At 42.2% G+C, this 20,157-nt stretch overlaps 1 protein-coding gene across 1 annotated transcript in view; it reads right to left on the minus strand.

Annotated features, from left to right (window-relative positions):
- The window catches only part of CDH20 (cadherin 20), a 163,256-nt gene that overhangs the window by 82,226 nt on the left and 60,873 nt on the right, over positions 1-20,157 (minus strand). The window lies entirely within an intron of this gene.

A 20,157-nucleotide genomic window follows, 5' to 3' on the forward strand; every position in this document is an offset into this window, starting at 1 on the left:
AAGTCATCTGCTCTTTCAATGTGTGCTTTGACAGAAAAACTAGTCATGTCATCAGGGAACTCCCTGAGGACTTGAGACACCAACTTGATTGTTGCATATCAGCTAACTGAGAGATAAATCCCTGATAAACAATGAGAACAACTTTTAAAACCCAGTGACAACTTTTGCTTAAATTAAGCTTCTTGGCACACTTTATGTCAGTGGTTTTCAACCAGTGCGCCATGGCACCCTGGGGTGCCTTGAATGATGGTCAGGGGTGCTGCGAGCAACACTGGCCTCTGTCCTTCTTTCGTTCCCTCCTTCCTCTGATGCCCTCTCGTGTTTCTGCCTCCCAAAGGCTTGCACAGCTATTTGTTGCAGCAACCTTGGCTACAAGCTCCCCAGGCGAATGGTGCCTCTGGGGCTGGCCAGGGGGTGCTTCCCAGGCTCATGTGGGGCAATGTGAGGAGGCACCTCTATTTGGGATGAGGGAGCAGCTCAGATACCAGGGGCAGCAGCTGCAGCTGCCCAGAGAACTCCCAAGGAGAGGGGAGAGGAGAGGAGGCTGAGGGAACACTCCACAAGGGAGGGTGTTCAAAAAAGGGGTAAGGGGCTGTCGACTCTGTAGGCAAGGGGTTCTGAGTCCCTAAGGGTTGCAGCAGAAAGAATGCAGTTGGTCAAGGGAGAGGTGGACTCAAAAAGGTTGAAAACCTCTGCTTTCAGCAACTGATCGAGGTGATCAAAATGGACTGTACCACTTCAAACAGCATGTGGGGAGACACCACTTTTGCATACTTCTCCTTGCACAAAACTCTTAGCGAACAGGAAAACAGAATATCAGGGAGAAAGATTCCAGCCCATCCATTTGCCTTCTGCGCTCTGTTTGCGGATATTTTAATATAAGGTAGGATCCAAACACGGGACGCGGGTGGCGCTGTGGGTAAAACCTCCGTGCCTAGGACTTGCCGATCGTATGGTCAACGGTTCGAATCCCCGTGGCGGGGTGAGCTCCCGTCTTTCGGTCCCAGCTCCTGCCCACCTAGCAGTTTGAAAGCACCCTTAAGTGCAAGTAGATAAATAGGTACCGCTTTATAGCGGGAAGGAAAACAGCGTTTCCGTGTACTGCGCTGGTGCTGGCTCGCCAGAGCAGCTTCATCACGCTGGCCATGTGACCCGGAAGTGTCTCTGGACAGCGCTGGCCCTGAGCCTCTTAAGTGAGATGGGCGCACCTTTACCTTTACCTTTTAGTTTTACCTTTTAGGTAAAGGTAAAGGTACCCCTGCCCGTACGGGCCAGTCTTGACAGACTCTGGGTATGTGCGCCCATCTCACTTAAGAGACCGGGGGCCAGCGCTGTCTGAAGATACTTCCGGGTCATGTGGCCAGTGTGACAAGCTGCATCTGGCGAGCCAGCGCAGCACACGGAACGCCGTTTACCTTCCCGCTGGTAAGCGGTCCCTATTTATCTACTTGCACCCGAAGGTGCTTTCAAACTGCTAGGTTGGCAGGCGCTGGGACCGAACGACGGGAGCGAACGACGGGATTCGAACTGCCGACCTTTCAATCGGCAAGTCCTAGGCGCTGAGGCTTTAAACCACAGCGCCACCCGCGTCCCCTACACCTTTACCTTTTACTAGGATCCAAACACATGATCCTCCCAGAGATACATCCCACTCTAATATCTCTGCAGTTTATCAGCTTACACTTCTGCGTGGGTATACCACAATCGTAATGTGTAGAAAGCAGCGATGCTGGAAAGGCTTCTGTTGACAAGTCAGTGTAATCACTAATACAGTGGTACCTCTGGTTGCGAACGGGATCCATTCTGGACGCCCGTTTGCAACATGAAAAGCCCACCACCTGAAGCGCTGTATCTGCGCATGTGCGCGGCATGATCTGGCATTTGTGTGCATGCGCGAAGTGCAATTTAGTGCTTCTGTGCATGCGTGAGTGGTGAAACCTGGAAGTAACCCTTTCCGGTACTTCCGGGTCGCTGTGGGATGCAACCTGAAAAAACGTATCAGGAAGCAAACGTAGCATGAGGTATGACTGTACTTGGTAACAGCACTCGACAAATTTCACCAGGAAATATAGCCTGTTTGGTAGATCACATAAATTGGCTTTGTTCTTTCTTCACCAAGCCATACAATAAGGTTGTTTTGGGAGGCAGCCCCTCCTTCATCCAAGCACTCTGCAATATAGAGACATACAAGGACCAAGTCTTCCTTTTCACTATCATTTGCAATTCCACAAGGACACTTAGTTTGACATTTCTATCAAATCTATTTGCATACTGGATGGGAAATAATGAAATGAAACTCAAACAGCTATGAGGAAAATAATCTGAAGAGAGAAATAGATCACATTAATTAAACTATTAAAATTTGATCCTAGCCACATTCTCTTTTATGTCAACACACATAAAATTTAGGCCCACTCTTAAGGTGCTTTAATATGACACTTGGATATTAAGCGCTATTATAAAACTGCGTGCTTTTCATCTAGCTATAAATCTGCACTGTTGCCTTAATTTATGGTTACAAAATATACAATATATGTATTGTATAATCTATTAGGAGAATTCTTTTTCCAGGCAGGGAAGTTTTTTAAAAAAAGGTAGTTAAAAATGGTCATTGGTTTAAGCTTATAACAGAGAAGTCCTATGGATATCTAGTCAGACATGTCCCAATGAATTCAGTGAGGCTTACTCTCAGTTAATTGTGTATAGGGCTGCAGCCTAAAGTACTTTAAAAGAAGGATTTTCCCTCTAATAAGGGTGAAATCCTATGGCCATTTACCTAGGACTAAGGTTGTAAACCTACACAGCATTACCTGGGAATAAGTCTCATGAAACTAACTGAGACTTGTGGGATAACCAGCCTCATATAACCAACATGCTTAAGTCTAATTAATGCAAGAAGAGGTTAATACCACAGAGTAAGCTGTCCAGCCAGGCTTAGCTATGTCCACTTCAGTTCACTTGGGAGGGACTAAGTAATCAAGCCTTTGTTCTCCTCAGTCTATCTGAGAAGCTCAGCATGTGAAAAGGTTTGAGCTGGTTGATTCAGCTCAACTGCACGGCTCTCACAAGCCATATAATATTGAAACTTTCACCACTTTGTAACTAAGTTTTACTGCCTGTGCAACTTTTCTGAAGCACATGAACCTGACCTTTGAGGACTTTGTAAGCAAACCATTTTTTAACTTACCAAATGTGTGGTCTTTTTCCTATGTAGGGGGAAGAGGGAAACTTTGGAAGGTAACTTTTTAAGGGACATTGCATTATAACTGAGAAAAGAATTGTCCAGTAGGAACATCTTCTATTGGTTCATTACTTCCAAGGAGGATTGGAAATTTCTCAGGAAAACTAAATTCTGGCTAGGGTGTTGGTAATTACCGGTAATGGCTTTTAAGCAGCTTTTACTGTTTTCTACCAAAAAAAGAGGATAATCAAAATTGTTCTAATAGACTAATGAGAATAAATGACCAAACCTTATTACGAAATTTGGCAATGGTTTGTAATTATATGTTTGATTTAGAATACCAAGAGCCTCAAGTGAACCTGTACCTCAAAGAAACTGTAAATGAACTTTTGATAGAGAAAATGGTTTGTTTGGCAATGCAGTTTAGCATTAAACAAGGAATGGGGAGGATTATGGTTAATGGCCATATTAAGCAAATGAACAGCATTCAGACAATTCCTTTTGTCTTGGAATGTTATTCCAGCCACTAACAGCACCTCAGTTGCTAAATGCATGTCTTGGCCTTGACCACTTCAAATCCACATGATGGAATGTTATCATTGTGAAAAAAGAAAGAATTGTAATACACAATAAAGGCAGCACGTCAGGAAGATGGCTAGGCTAGAATCCTTCTTCCTGATATCCAGTTTTTGCTGTCCGTGATTTACTTTTGTTTTTTAATTCAGAGACAGTGTTCATTCATGTGAACCCACACTGGCAGTCTGAACTGGTACAGTTCAGACACAGATTTATGACCTCATATGCTATTTGTGAGAACAAGGCCTCAGTGAGGATAATGAATCAAATCAAAAGTTTTTTCCTCAGGGCTCCAATTGGAGGTCATGAGCTCCCAGATCATGCACATACTGAGAAAGTTCATGTGCTTGGCAAAGTGTCCAAGGGCTATGTGCCACTTTGTAGTGGACTGTTGACGCTCAACTATATAATACATAAAAAACTGACATATGTCAGATAACTAAGATATATGTATGTAAAATCTCTGGCTTTCCATTAATTCCCCCCCCCCCCTTGGATGAAAAGGTCTCTCTTGCCTTAGGTGTTAATTTTTTATTGCTTTTAAACCCATTTCCAGTTGTTTTGTACTTTTTTTAAAAAAACTTTTAGCTGGTTTTATGATATGACTGGATATCGCCTTCAAACATATGTGTAAAAGGAGATTCATAATTAATAATACGAGCAGACAGAGAATTTTGTTGCACACATGTTAAAGGGGATTTCTGCCGATAAAATCTGATGTGATATGCATTTATGCTTGTTTATTGACGTGGATGGCGCTGTGGGTTAAACCACAGAGCCTAGGACTTGCTGATCAGAAGGTCAGCGGTTCGAATCCCTGCAACGGGGTGAGCTCCCGGTGTTTGGTCCCTGCTCCTGCCAACCTAGCAGTTCGAAAGCACGTCAAAGTGCAAGTAGATAAATAGGTACCGCACCAGCGGGAAGGTGCACTGCTCTGGTTCGCTAGAAGCGGCTTAGTCATGCCGGCCACATGACGTGGAAGTTGTACGCCGGCTCCCTCGGCCAATAAAGCGAGATGAGCGCCGCAACCCCAGAGTCGGTCACGACTGGCCCTAATGATCAGGGGTCCCTTTACCTTTGACTGACCAATAAGTACAATATATAAATATTGGAGTACAAGAATGGACGATGCAGAAGTTAAATACACAGATGTATAAAGAGGAAAAAGGAAGCTTGAAAGCAAACTGTGAAGAAAAAAATTGCACTGAAAAGAACAGACACTGGCAACACTGTTTTTTTGTTGGGGCAACTAAAACCAAACTTTGCAGACAGCAGATAGGAATATACAAAGCTGCTTTATGCTTATCCAGATGTTTACTGAGCTAGATGCAGCATTGCCTACACTGGTGGAAAGCAGGACTCTGGGGTTTCAGGTGGAGGCTTACCTGGAGATGCTGAGACCTTTTGCATGCAATGTGGCTTCAGCACTGAAACATGTACCTTTCCTGGGCAGACATAAATAAACTGCTTTGATTTTGATTTTTTACATTCAAGTGGTACATAGTTTTTAAGAAATAAATAGAAATAGAAAGCTGTGGTATTATTTGGAAAAGTTCCAACCAATTCCTTACTGTAAACCAGGCATGGTTTCAGCTGTTTTGGGACTACAACTCCCATCATCCCTAGCTAACAGGACCAGGGGTCAGGGATGATGGGAACTGTAGTCCCAAAACAGCTGGAGGACCAAGTTTGACCCTGCCTGCTGTAAACTGTCTTCAAACCACTATTGCAACAGTCTCAGACCCATCAAATGCAAAGTATTCTGGGTGCCAAAGAGAATCAACCTGGAATGTGCACAAAATGTGTTCATTGTTTTAATATCTCCATGCGCAGGCAGAAACCAGATGATGGCACTTACAAAGCCAAAGATGCTCATGAAGGAAAACACATATGGAATACTTAACAACTACACTACAATCTTTCTGTCACCAGGTTACGCAATTTTCATTTCCCCAGGGATTGTGTGGCTGTCCTCTGTCCTGCTTGTATTATTTTTGTTTGAAGGATATTATGCTGATTTCTTATATCATATTTTTATGATTGGACACTGCACTGGGCATCACAAGAAGAAGGGTGGTCTAGAGTTCTTTTAGGTAAATAAAAATAAAGATCCACTGAAAACTATGCAAAACTAATATTAAGAAGACCACTGCTGAGCAAGGTTGCAAAGTATCAGTAACATAGCTTTCATTGTGACACATCATCCAGCTGGGTGACTTGCCACAAGTCTTTGGTGAGAGCAAGTCTTTGAGGGGAGTTCGAAGACAGAGGAAGCTGAGGGAGGGAGACAGAAAGTCAGGGAGTTATTGCATTAAAGAGTTACTGCATAACAGAGTTATATCATTAGTTAGAGTGTCATTTTATTAGCTAGAGACTTAAATAGTGTTAGAGAGCTGTACTGATTAATAAGAGAAGGAAGGAAAGTGTACAGAAGATCATCGTACCTTTTAAAAAGTAAGTAGAATTTCTTAGTGGTTTCTGAATTTTCTATCATTATCCAGGAAGGTTCAGAATCACAGGGGACCATCCCTCCCCAGGCTGGATTATTTTCAAAACACTGTTGTCAGGCCAGTTTAAATGCTTCAGGTGATATGGCTTGCCTTTCATTTCAGGGGCACATTCAGAATGAGGACATATCCAAGTTCTGGAGGATGTTTTGACAAGATGTTATCAGTTCCTCCAGCTCCTTTGCTGCACTCTCTGCAAGTTGCTCATGACAATAAATTCATGTCAAGCCTGGAGGTGTCAGCTGCCTTGAGTACAGTGCAGTGATACAGAGCATGGAGACATTACAGTCACAGTTTCTCAACTTTTCACTCCGTTGGGTTGCAAAAGCTTTGGGAACTCTTAACAAAGAGGCATGCCAATGATGAGTCATTTAAAGCATGGAGGATGTGTTTCTTAAACAAAAATGAGCTTTGCAGAGATGGAGGAGGAGGCAACCCATGTCAGGAATTGCTGCCAAAAGTGTAAAGTCCATTCCCTGGCCTGGAAGAATGAGCCTCAAATTCATTTCATTTTTGAGCAGCCCAGTGCCCTGGAGATGGATAGGGCTGGCTCTGAATTTTCAGGTGAGGAATTCTCATCTGCGCTGATGGTGAAATGCTGTAAGGCCAGTGAGAATCTGGCTAATTGGATAAGAAGGAGGCGTATCTCTGATTCAATAAGACTTCGGGGGAGGGCAATGGCATCCTGTTTGAAGAAATGAGATAGTAATATCTCTTCACTTCTGTCCCTCCCTTTTGTTTCACGAGCAAGGTCATTTGATTCATCCATTCATTTGCCACTGGAGGTCATGGGCGTAGTTGGTGTGTGTGTGTGTGTGTGTGTGTGCGCACACCAGGTGGTCAGCAGTCCCTCCTAAATGAAGTAAATAAAAAAAAATACTTAACTAAATGTAGAAATAATAAGAATGTTTGAAATTGAAATGCTGACTGATGTCGCTTGGATGATGTTGTGGACATTCTAGTTTCACAAATGGCAACTCAACTGAGCTACAGACGTGTCTTCCATGAACTGACCAATCGTTTCACAGGTAGCTCAGGTCTAGATGCTTCTAATAGCTTCTGGCGTTTTCTACTTGAGAGCGTGCACCTGCAGGGACTATCTAGGAATGACTGAAAGTTTCCCACAGGTTATTTATACTGCAGAAAGCTCTCGGGCTTCAGTCAATGATATAGTTCAGCTTATTCAGTTTATTTGCAAAATACATTCGTACCTTGGAAGTCAAACGGAGTCCACTCCGGAAGTCTGTTTGACATTCAAAACATTCGGAAACCAAAGCGCGGTTTCCGATTGGCTGCAGGAAGCTCCTGCAGCCAATCAGAAGCTGCTGAAGCCGCACCGGACGTCCGGCTTCCAAAAATTGTTCGAAAACTGGAACATTTGCTTATGGGTTTTGATCATTTGGGAGCCAATTGGTTCAGGAGCCAAGGTGTTTGAGATCCAAGGTATGACTGTATACTAGTTAACCACATGAAATGTACTCCCTGATGTTAATTAAAAAAAAAAAAACATTCTAGTTTTCAAATGACTGAAGATTTTGACAGATTTTTCTGGGCATTTGGGGTCAAAAGAAAGTAATTCAAAACATTTCATTCTGAATCATGACAGGGGTGTGTGTCCCCCCCCCACATTTCACTAATATCTTCATTTTTATGTATACTTTCCTCTAATATATGCATTTTTGTAAACATTGTTCGGATGGAGAACTGCACCAAAAATTCAGATAAGTGTGATTTTCAAAGGTTAGCTGTGTTTCAGTTCACATAGAGTTCCTGAAAGTGTGAAATTGACAGCTCAGGCTTTAAATGCACACTGAACTGAATTTCTTCTCCATTCCCTACGTATGACTAATATCATGCACACACTTGTCACAACATAAACCTTGTCAAAAGAAGAAAATGAAGATGAGATTGTTTATTACACTACCTTAATACACATAAATGGAAATGAAATTGTTGTTTTCCTTGTTGTCTTAGTCATTTACCATGAGATCTAACAACTTTTATTTTTATTTTTTTCCTAAAGAGGTTTTAGAAGCCCTTTTGGCTTCTAAAGCACTGGAACCAGATATCTCAAAGTGCCCAAAGATTACAGAGTGCCACTGTCTGTTTTGGGTGTAAAGGGCATATGAAAACAATCAAGGCATGCTTGGTGCACTAAAATTCCAGGTTGGCTCAAAATACAACATTTGGTACCTGGACTAAAGCACAAACCTCTGTCAAGCCTCCTGACTCCTCCCAGAATGGCCAGAAAGTGGAGAAACAGGACCAATTGCTATTTTTCTTGATGAGGTGTTGGAGTGGCTGACTCCACTTCTGAAACATTAATTCTGCAGTCCTGTACGAACTGCAATTGCCACTGAACTCAGTGGGACTTACTTCTGAGTAGACATGCAAAAGATTGCCCTGTAAGTCTAACTGGTGGTACGCTAACAGGTAACTCCTTTTGTGTGTGTATGTGTGTGTTTCTAATGTAAGTAATTTAGCTAGTGCATAAAAAGATATGACCACGCCACAGGCGACTTTGTTTCATGGTTGTGACTCCTGCTCCCTTCCCTGCAGGTCTTTTTCCAACTGGCCTAGGAGGGCAGAGTCCTGATTGACTCCAGCTACAAAAGCTATGGCTGCTGAACAGACTCTTTGGCTGGTGTATTCTTTAGGGGGTATTGTTGTGGGGAGAGAAGGGTTGTTGCTGTTATTGCTATTCCTTTTTGTTTCTTAGTTTTAGATAAGATTTATGTGGAAAGTGCTCGATTTGGACATGTTTTATTTATTGTTTATGACTACAGTGGTACCTCGGGTTACATACGCTTCAGGTTACATATGCTTCAGGTTACAGACTCCGCTAACCCAGAAATAGTACCTTGGGTTAAGAACTTTGCTTCAGGATAAGAACAGAAATCGTGCTCCAGCGGTGTGGCAGCAACGGGAGGCCCCATTAGCTAAAGTGGTGCTTCAGGTTAAGAACAGTTTCAGGTTAAGAACGGACCTCTGGAACGAATTAAGTTCTTAACCCGAGGTACCACTATACTTTTGTTATGTTGTAATTGTGTATTTTTTATGTTGTGAGCCACCTTGAGCATGGTTTGAAGTATGGAAAAGCAGCACAGAAAAATAAAGGAATGTATGCGTGTTTTTCCTGATGAAGCTTATCGTGCTTAGGTTATGGGGTTTCAAGGCGGAGGAAAGGGGGCAACAGTATGGCAATGCCAATCTTTGTTGGACTGGCCATGTTGTGCAGATGCCTGATGATCGGCTTCCAAAGCAACTACTCTATTCCTAACTTAAAAATGGAAAGCATAATGCTGGTGGTCAACAAAAGAGGTTGTCTCAAGGCAAATCTTTAAAAATGTAGTATAAACACTGACAACTGGGAAACACTGGCCTGCGAGCGCTCCAATTGGAGAACAGCCTTTACCAAATGTGCCATGGGCTTTGAAGACACTCAAACTCAGGGTGCAAGGGAGAAACATGCTAAGAGAAAGGTATGCTTGGCAAATCCACATTGTGATCAACTCCCCCCCGGAAATCAATTTCCCCACTGTGGAAGGACGTGTGGATCCAGAATTGGCCTCCACAGTCACTTACAGACTCATTGTTAAATCGTGTTTATGGAAGACAATCTTACTCGGCTACGAGTGATCACCAAAGAAGAAGAAGAAGCAAATCTATGGTTGATTGCCATAGTTGATGTGGCCTCCTTCATGCATGAGGCTTGGGGTAATTTCCCTCATCCCCCAAAAGGTTATGCCCCAGACTACTTCCCCACACTTAACACTGGCTCTCAAGTCCACACTTCAGAACAGTTTCATCAGAACAGAATGAATTACTACATTTCCGATTTCTTTAGACGTTGTATTCCGTTTAGTTACTCAATCAATCAATCAATCAATCAATCAATCAATCAATCTCAAGTATGGAGGATTTTTCCTTTTTCTGACCATACTCATTCTAGCACCCTCCCCCTTCAAAAAAATGGTTGCATCCGGGGGAATTCTCTCCTGTCTCTCACATAGACTGCAAACAAATAAGTGGAAACATGTGATCACATCTTAAGCTTGCCACCACTTGAATGAAACCCTTTGACCTTGGAAAAAAATATCTGTTGTGACTTGTGAATTTCACACAGAAAATGATTGTGTTTGTAAAGCAGTCTGGAAAGAAGCTAATTGCCCAAATGAGGCCTATGGTTTTAGATTATTATTTTTTAATGTCTCTGGAGGAAGGCAAAACTCAAATTCAAATCATTTTCAATACCACATGATGAAAGCGTAATTAATTTTGAAAAGTAATAAAAGATTAGTTCAACGCAAGTCCTGAAAGCTGGATGTGAAGTTTTGTTCAAAAACATGGTGATGATGTGCTAAAGACCACGAAGACAAATCCCAGTTTGCAAAACAGATTTTGTGACAGTCAGAAACACAGCTTTAAAAAAACACACACAAAAACAACAACCTGTACTATGGAGTTTCCAGCTGCATGGTAAATTTTGAGTCATCCTCTATGTAAAGAACGGAAAGCTCAACTAATAATTGATTAGGAAATGTGTGATGGCTTTTTATAAGTAATATGCTCTTCAATCCAGATTTGGATTGCAAGGAAGGTAAAGGGTTAGGATGGAAGTCAACATTGTGCTAATATGTTCATTCTGTCAGCACAAGTCTTTCTGCTTGCTAGATGGAATGATCTCCTTTCCCCCATGCACTGTTATGAGGGTTCCCCTCACCTATCCAAGCTGATTTCAGGGTGTAGAGGAGGGGAAAAGCCCCAGTGAACTAGCAGGACTCATTGCATGGATGCGAGTTAGCACTGTGTTTGATCCAGTCCTTAAAGACCCAGTACCTCGCCACACACAAGGATTCCAATCCAGATCAGGTAAGATAATAAAATAGACCATTCCTAGTAGAGAGTTTCAAGCTGCCTGATATCATCAGCTGAAGTGGCTTTTCTGACTTCCCCTGTTGTTCATATCATGGTTTGGGGAAACCAATTAAAAATCACAGGCTAGCAAATGACACGGCTATAAATCAAGGTTGAGGAATCTGTGGCCCTCTGCTAGACTGTATATAGACAACGACGTCCATCATCCCTGACCACTGGCCATTCTGACTGGGGCTGAATGAAGTTGAGTCCACAAACATCTGAAAGTTCTGCATTCCTGGTATAAATGTACTGTATATCTCCAAACATGGCTTTCCCCCCTCCAGAATAGCACATTTGTTATCATGAAAGCTCAGTAGCAAAGTGCTTTTGCAGATTGTGCCACACAAGTATCTTCAAGGAATGCTTCCAGCTTGACTAAATTCCCACTAGCTTTCCAGTGACATATGTTTTTCTAATGATATTTCCTGCTGCAAACTATGCATGTTTGTTTTCATGTGAAACTCATCAATTATTCTCTTATTCCAAATGTGATTGGAATTCACTGTTGAACAAGGCGGTCTTCTTAGATCTGCCCTGGGAGATTTTAAGCATGAGCGGTTGCATCAATGGCAGATACAAGTTTACCACGAATCAGTGCTGTTATTGCAAGATTAAGTTGTCTTCTTTGGTCCGTACAAAACTCACTAATATGCAACTTCATTAAAAAAAAAATTCTCCCATTTTACTTTTAACAGGAAGGAGTGAACTTTACAACTCAGAATCAAACTAGGAGGCTATTTTTAGTACAAAATTCTTCACTACTCTAATGAATTAAGAGATGAAAGATGCAGATCAAACCAATAGTGCTTTGAGAGGCTTCTGAATGAGATTAACCAAAACAGTTAAAAGTCAACCAATATAAAGGTAAGTTAAATGACCCCTGGATGGCTAAGTCCAGTCTAAGGCAACTATAGGGTGTGGCACTCATCTCGTTTCAGGCCGAGGGAGCCAGCGTTTGTCCACAGACAGCTTTCCGTGTCAGGTGGCCAGCATGACTAAACTGCTACTGGCGCACAGAGGACTGTGATGAGTGCCAGGACACTGTTTACTTTTCCCACCACAGCAGTACCTATTTATCTACTTGCACAGGTGTGCTTTCAAACTGCTAGGCTGGCAGGAACTGGGACAGAGCAATGGAGCTCACCCCGTTGCATGGACTCAAACTGCCAACCCTTCAATCATCAAGCCCAAGAGGCTCAATGGTTTAGACCACAGCACCACCCATGTCCCTAATATAGCACAATATGAGTGGAAAATGGATGTTGGATTCTGTACATGTTAACTGACCACTCACGGTTACTGCAAAGCCTGTCAGGGCTGATTAGCTATTAGCAATAGTTAAATCACTTATTTCTGAAGTTTAAATAAGTGTCTTGTTTCCTACAAATTCCCAAATCTCAGCAGAACTACCCAGCATTATCAAGTACTCACATAGATATTTGATGGATCTGTTCCAGGAAGCTGTGCATTTGCAAGTCCGTATATTTTTAAAAGTGCATTTACAATTTTTCAAAAAATAAATAAATTGCTTAGTGTCACGGAACACAGTGAAACCAGTGATCTATATCCTTGGTGAAGCAGCAGCAAATTGCTACAAATAATAGCCATGATTTCACACACTGTTATCAAGCGAAAATACTGTTTTTAAATAATTTTAATTTTTGAAAGTGAAGACCGCTTGCTAGCATATTATTAAAAAGGAATGAACTGAAATTCTGGAGACAAATTTCTGTTGTGACGCTGGCTTTTTCTTAAGAAAAGCCACTGTGTTAAATCTGCCCTATGCTTTCAAGCAATCAAAAAGTGATGACCACTGTGGTCATCACCTAAAGCCTAAAAGACATCCGTGAGAATGAGCAGAGCTACTCTGCCCTCTTTCTCCAAACATGCATCAATCACCAGAGTGATCCAAGTCAGTTTCTGTGCCAAAATCAGGCCTGGAACCAGGCTGAAATGGATCTAAATAACCAGTCATCTGAGAGTGTCTTGAAGCAACTCTTCCAACTTGCCCAAAAGGGAATATCTGTGATCAATTGTTTTAATCCTCAGGATCCTATGAGGGTTAAAAATAATAATACTAATAAAGATTTTCTTGGTTTACATGCCTTGTCTCTTTTTTCAATGAGGGCTTTTAAAGTGCAGACTCACAATTGCCTCTTTCAAGGCAGTCGGGGCCATCTCCTCTTGCAAGGAGGCGTATGTTACCTCTTGGAGCCATTCCCTTCTGCTGAACATTATTAGCCAGGAAGGCCAAACCAGAATGTGGACAAGCCACACTCCTGCAAGCAACTTGTCCATGCTGGCAGCCTTATCCTGCAGTAGCCTTAAACCCTGGGCTTCCTGCAGTCCAGCAGTTCAGGCAAGAGATGTGCAGGCAACAGCAGCATGATGTGTGGAACTGCAGAGGCAACCTCTGAACACCTCAGTCACTGCCACTTACTTGGAAGGTGTGTGGTGTGTGGCAGGGTGGCAGCAAAGCTGGGGCTGTGTGGTTGCACGAGCATAGCTAATCTGTAGCCCCTGCTGGTGCACCTCTGCAGCCCGGACCTCATCACCACTCTGCTCCCACAACATCCAGATAAGAAGCAGCAACACTGGTGACATGAGAGCAGCTCCACAGCACCACCTCGCTATGCCACCTTACTTAAAGGTAAAGGTAAAGGGACCCCTGACCATTAGGTCCAGTCGCGGACGACTCTGGGGTTGCAGAGCTCATCTCGCTTTATTGGCCGAGGGAGCCGGCGTACAGCTTCTAGGTCATGTGGCCAGCATGACTAAGCCACTTCTGGCGAACCAGAGCAGCGCACGGAAATGCCATTTACCTTCCCGCCGGAGCAGTACTTATTTATCTACTTGCACTTTGACGTGCTTTTGAACTGCTAGGTTGGCAGGAGCAGGGACCAAGCAACGGGAGCTCACCCCATCACGGGGATTCGAACCACCAACTTTCTGATTGGCAAGCCCTAAGCTCTGTGGTTTAACCCACAGTGCCACCTTACTTAAGATTCCTTAAATGAACTGCAGAACTGCTGCAAGTCCTGGATAAGGTTTGCCACTTTGCTTAAGAGTTGAGGAACTCACGAAAACCATTAGCAGAGAGGAAGTGCGATTGTATCACAATATCTGATGCCCACTTATTCCCTCACCTTATAGGAATAGGGGGCTGGAGTTCATCTAAGTGGGGTCCATGGAACGGCTGTTAAACTTATTGCGGAACATTTAGGTAACAAAAAGTCCAGTCTGATCAAGAAGAGAACAGCTTTATTTTTCTATATTTTTTTTTAAGTAAAGCTAGAATTTTACCCTTTTCACCTTCAATCCCCTTCACATTTATCATCGATCACAGCAAAAATAGGGACCCGCAGCCTGAAGGGGACTTCTCTGTGCAGCTGTAATAGGTGGAAGTAAATAATACATAATAAGCAGCAGTTCTCATACAGAGGCATATAAGCTATGCTACCATTTCTCTTTATTTATAACTTCAGCAAGCCAGATATCCCTGTATGGTTTCTGGTTATGACCTTTTCGTGGTGACAGCTCTAAAAGACATTTTGAATAATTACCCATGAGGAAAGATCTTTTTATATGATTTTTATAGGCATCCTACAGTGAGCTGATCTTTCACAGAATCTTCATTCCCATTCTAAAAAAAAACCCCAAAAAGCAATTAATGATTCTCTTTAAGTTTGGGCTGAAAAATAATGTACAATTTTAAATTCATGCCATCCATTTCCTTTTGGGGTGCTGGGCTCCTAGTCCAACTCTCAAATTATCTCAGCATTGGGAGTGATGAGAGTCCTTGAAGAATGTAAGTGCAACAGGATAACTTTTTGAAAGATGCAGGAAAGGTCAGATTAAATAAGCCACAATCAAACCAGCTAAAAAAAGGAGCCCTTATTAAATTGTGTGACTTGTGGTAACAGCTCTACACTGTTATCCTATGAATGCCAAAGACTAAACATGAATGTGATACATTCATGTGGGTAGCTGATGTACCAGATCATCATGTGACTCAGCCAGGTTATGTTAAGGGGAATGTGAGTTGATCGGTTAATGTGCATAAAAGCAGCCATTGTGTACACTTGTAACAGGCCTCATGAAGAAGGTGCCACATATTTCTTCCATGAAGATGGAGCTGTACACATTTCCTGGTCAGTATACATAATTCCCAGCAGGCCTTGGGGAATGTGTTAAATATATAAGAGCATAAAATGCAATGTTTGTATGCACTGTGTTTGAAAACATTTTGCAAAGAAAAGTTTGCATTAGGCAAAGGAGGTTTCATTGTGGCAAAAGCAGCAGCAAAGGTTGGATGCTTCAGTTTCAATCTTTCGGCTAATTCATGACTCATCCTGGCATCAGCAATGGACCCGCTGCAACAGCAGTAGTGGCCAAGTTCCTTGATGGTGAACAAGCAAGTTGGGACCAGAAAGAGAGAAAAAAGTTTATTGAACTGAATTAAGGACTTAAAGAAGACCGGACCTCGTTGCTTGTTTGTTTAAGAGCAATGTATTACTTTGTATTTTGCAATGTTTTAAATTTAAACTGTTCTGCAGTAAAGCTTTCAAACTCATTCTTGTGGTGGAGAGCAAATTCTTTTCTACTCTACGCAAGGTTCCATTGCAGCAACTCCTACAGAATGTTTTGAATTTTGTACACTCTCTCACTGTTATGCATAATCTCCAACAGGCTTTGTAGAATACAGATATGTAGACTGCATTTTGTACAATCTGTGGGCAGTATGCACCTTCTCTGATCAGTATGCATAGCCTCCAATTTTAAAAAATAATATTTATTGTTCAGACATGTGCAAACTGCATGCCTTGGGCTACATCCTGGCACACTGACTAATCTTACACAGCCCACAACATACCTTCCACTCCCAATTTACCAAACAAACAGCAGGAAGGGAGTGGGCTCCAGATAAATATTATTTATTATTTATTCAATCTATATCTCACCCTTCCTCCAAAGGAGCCCTTTTATTCTGCAGCCTTTTTAACTACTCTCAGTTGTTCCCATCAGGTGAGCATAATCTAGGAACAAATTTGTAAACAAATAAGGCTGCAATTCTATATGCAGTTACCTGCAATAATTTCCATTGAATTCAATGGGGATTGTTTTTGAGTATGGTAGTTGAAAAGGATTGCAGTGTAAATCTTCATCTCAGCTGCACCTCAGCCAAAGTCTGTTACTTTCCTCTCTTTCTTTTTTCCCTCCCCTTCTTCAGCCCAGCTTCTGCTGCACTCTTTCTGATTGGTTGCTACTTGCCTATCTTGTGCCCAATGAACTCTTTACTTGCACTTATCCTCTTTGCCTTTGTTAGACATTTCCTGTCTCTTATGAAGAAAGGTCCTCTTTACTTCCTTTACCTGTTATCCCTCTTGGACAGAACATACACACACACACCCAGACAGAACTGGGAAACATGTTTCAAAAAAACATTTCTGTTCAGTATTTCAGGAAAAACTGACCTGTGTTAAGGGTGATGCCACATATTCCAACTGGCTGTTTGAAAAGTTTGTATGTGTGTAAACCTAACAAAATGTCCTCTTCACCCCCCAAATAGCAATAGAGCGCATGTTTAGCTCTAGTTATGCTTTTGTGAGAAGCCACTGAGGTGATGGACTACTCATAATTCATTTCATGAATTTGGCATTATTGCCTTTCTGGATTAAGGTCAAGCCTAGGTGGATGTAAACCCTTTTAATCCACAAGAGAAATCCCAGATCAATATGCCTTCTTCATTTCCCTGCACTTTCAGAATGACAGACAGAACAGAGAATAGGACAGGGGAAAAGCAATTTATCCATAATACCCATTACTGACAAAGACACCTATATTCATGAAAAGGAATCTGCATGAGGCAGGCTGTATTCAATTATTATTATTATCATTGAATCATTATTATCATTATTATCATTATCATTATTATCATTGAACGCCAACACACACATTTCCAGAAGAATGTTACCCTGAAACATTAGAGAAGCAACTCTGTGAAATTCAAATAAAATACTAGTCTTTGAAAACTTAAAGAGCTTCAAACCCTAGTCACACAACCTTTACCATAACTGATCAGATGTATTAATGACTTCAGCAATTAATCGGACCATACTAAAGAAGATCATGAATGAAAGCTGATGGTGGTGTTGTGCAGTGGTTAGTAATGTGAGCTCAGATGTCACCAGTTCAAATTTCACATTCCATGGCTTTACATTACAGGCCCCTCTCTCGGTTATTGTTCTCCTCCTTACTCAAAATATTATGGCTTTTGTACAAAGCAGCACAAACTGTCTAACACTATTAATGCAATGCTACGATTGCGTGTGTTAAATGCTATATAGTCACCATGTAGTAATTGTAATAGCATATTTATATTTTGTTTAAAAATTGCTCCAAGAAGCCATGGTGGGTAGCAATCAAGAAAAGACCACAGAGTGCAACAGCAACAATGAAACCACACGGTCACAAAAGAACAAGAATTACACAATAAATATCTAAACCAATCAGCCGAATGAAACTGGTGGAAAACAAGCACCAAGCGCTGACCTGTAGCAACTCATAACAATTCAGCACAAATGCTTTACACAAAGCCGGGTTTTAGCTTATCACTGGAAGCTATACAAAGTTGGGGCCTGATGGGAAGGCATTCTACAATGTTGGTGCCACGACTGAAAAGGCCGTGCTCCTAGTGAGTCCCTGTCCATTAGGCAGAAGATTACAGAGCAAGTTCTCAGATGGTAACCAGAGTGCATTGGGCAACACACAAGGGAGAGGGCAGTTTCTCGGGCCCCAAGCTTGTCTTGAACCTGCATGGTGAAAAAGCAGCACCTTAAATTGAGCCCATGTGTGAACAATGCACATCTACGAGCAGCACTGACCTGCTCTCAAATTATTGGATTATCCTGGCTGAAAGGATTAAGTAAATGGCAGCTATATTGTCTATATACAAATAAAATGTATGCCTCTACCTAAATTCAAAGCACCAGCTTTGTGCATGCATCATTTTGGCTGCTCCAGTGAAGTTAACGGAGCACAGGAGTCAACTCGTAGGGGCCAAGGGGACTTTGGCTCCCCCCAGTAAAATATTTGAGGGGGCTGCATCTCCCCAAAGTTGTTGGGTACTTACCAGCCTTCCCCAATATTTTGTTCAAGTTGACACCCCTGAAATAGACACAACTGTACAAAAGTTTCACATGTGTGTTAGAAAGCACACAGAGCTCTGGAACAGCCACTTGAATCTGATATGTTCACCTCTAGTCAGTGCTTCCCTCCCAGCTGAGCAGACTTCATAAGACCCCAAGTTCCCTTTAATTAAGATACTGACAGGTATGCTTTGCCTGAATTTATGCCAAACGATTTATTTAATCTCCTTCTTTTATGCTTTCCCATACCAGAGAAATGGGGGGGGGGGCACCTAAATCCTCCCATGACAGGAATTCCCTGACTTGCTTCATAATGATATTGAAGACCATTTTTTAAAAGTTACATTTTTAAAAAGGGAAATATAAAATAAAAGCAGTATTTTAAAGCACAGAATCATAGAGTTGGAAGAGACCTTGAGGATCATTTAGTCCAGCTTCTGCAATGCAGGAATATGCAGCTGTCCCATACAGTGGCGTAGCATGGGTTGTCAGCACCCGGGGCAAGGCAAGTAATTTGCGCCCCCTAACCCGTGGATTTGCGCCCCCTAACCCGTGGATTTGTGCCCCCTAACCTGTGGATTTGCCCTAACCCCAGATGTTGCGCCCGGTGCGGCCGGCCCCCCCTGCACCCCCCACGCTACGCCACTGGTCCCATACAGGGACCGAACCTGCAACCTTGGCATTATCTGCACCATGCTCTAACCAACTGAGCTATCCAGCTACTAAAATCACATGCCTGGGTAGGCTTTGCTGGAACAAAGAAGTTTTTAGCAGGTGTTTTCTGAAACAATGTGAGGACAAGAACTGAGCCATTCTCTTAAGTCCACATTTTTCTGAATTGTGGTATAGCTCTCCAGCCATGTATTGTGAAGAAAATATACAACAAAGTATGATTAGTGACAATCATATAATGCATTATATTAGTGGAGATTGCATACAAAAATGTGTGCGTTAGGGCAAATGTGCAAAATAAGGGCTGATGAGGGTTGTTGTTTTTTTTAGAATTCAGAGAACTGAATTTAAGAATGGGGAAATGAGAAATTGAAATTGACAAATTTGGCCATATCTATTGGGCAGAGAGCTGACACCAGACTAAAAGATCGACTTATTTTAGGTGTGGCTTGAATATTATATGGCACTTGTAAAAGTACCAGTTCTGCAGTTTTAAGCCATCCAGTGGGCATATGTGGCCGCACAGGTAAACTGGTCCCATGCTCTTGAGAGCGTTGAAGTACATTGAATCAGAAATGGACTGTACATACCTTTATTTGCCCCGAACACCCTGTGTGAACATAATATTGCACTTATTTACCCGACCACTTGTAACATTATACCACTGTGGTACCTGCAAGTGCCCATGTGGCCTACAGCACCCACTTCTTCCATTGCAATTAGGCTTGAAAAAAAGCCCTATTGTAGGCAATAGAAGGGTGTTTTTCCAGACTAATTGTAGCCCAGGGGATCTTTTTGGGTGGAGTGCCAATGCTGGTGGTGGGGAAATAGTTCTCTCCCCACCTGTGACACCACCACCCTATCAAAAATACCTCCTACATCAGAATTAGGCTTGAATAGTACCTACGACAGTGAATACTCTACTCTCTCAAAAATCTGTATGGCACAGTCATTGCAATTATCAACAAAGAAACAGCAAGATCTCAGTTCGTTGTGAGTAGACACAGCTTTCTGAAAAGTAGCAGAAGATCTCGAAGTGTACACATTATTTTCTGTTTTTGAATACAGTATATGGGGCATCTCCCTCTAAGTTTCATTTTTTTCTTTCTCATTTTTTAGTTAAATCAAAACTGTGAGCAGTCATTTTTCTCCC

This window comes from Podarcis muralis, chromosome 8, assembly GCF_964188315.1.
Source record: "Podarcis muralis chromosome 8, rPodMur119.hap1.1, whole genome shotgun sequence".
Classification (NCBI taxonomy): Eukaryota; Metazoa; Chordata; class Lepidosauria; order Squamata; family Lacertidae; genus Podarcis; species Podarcis muralis.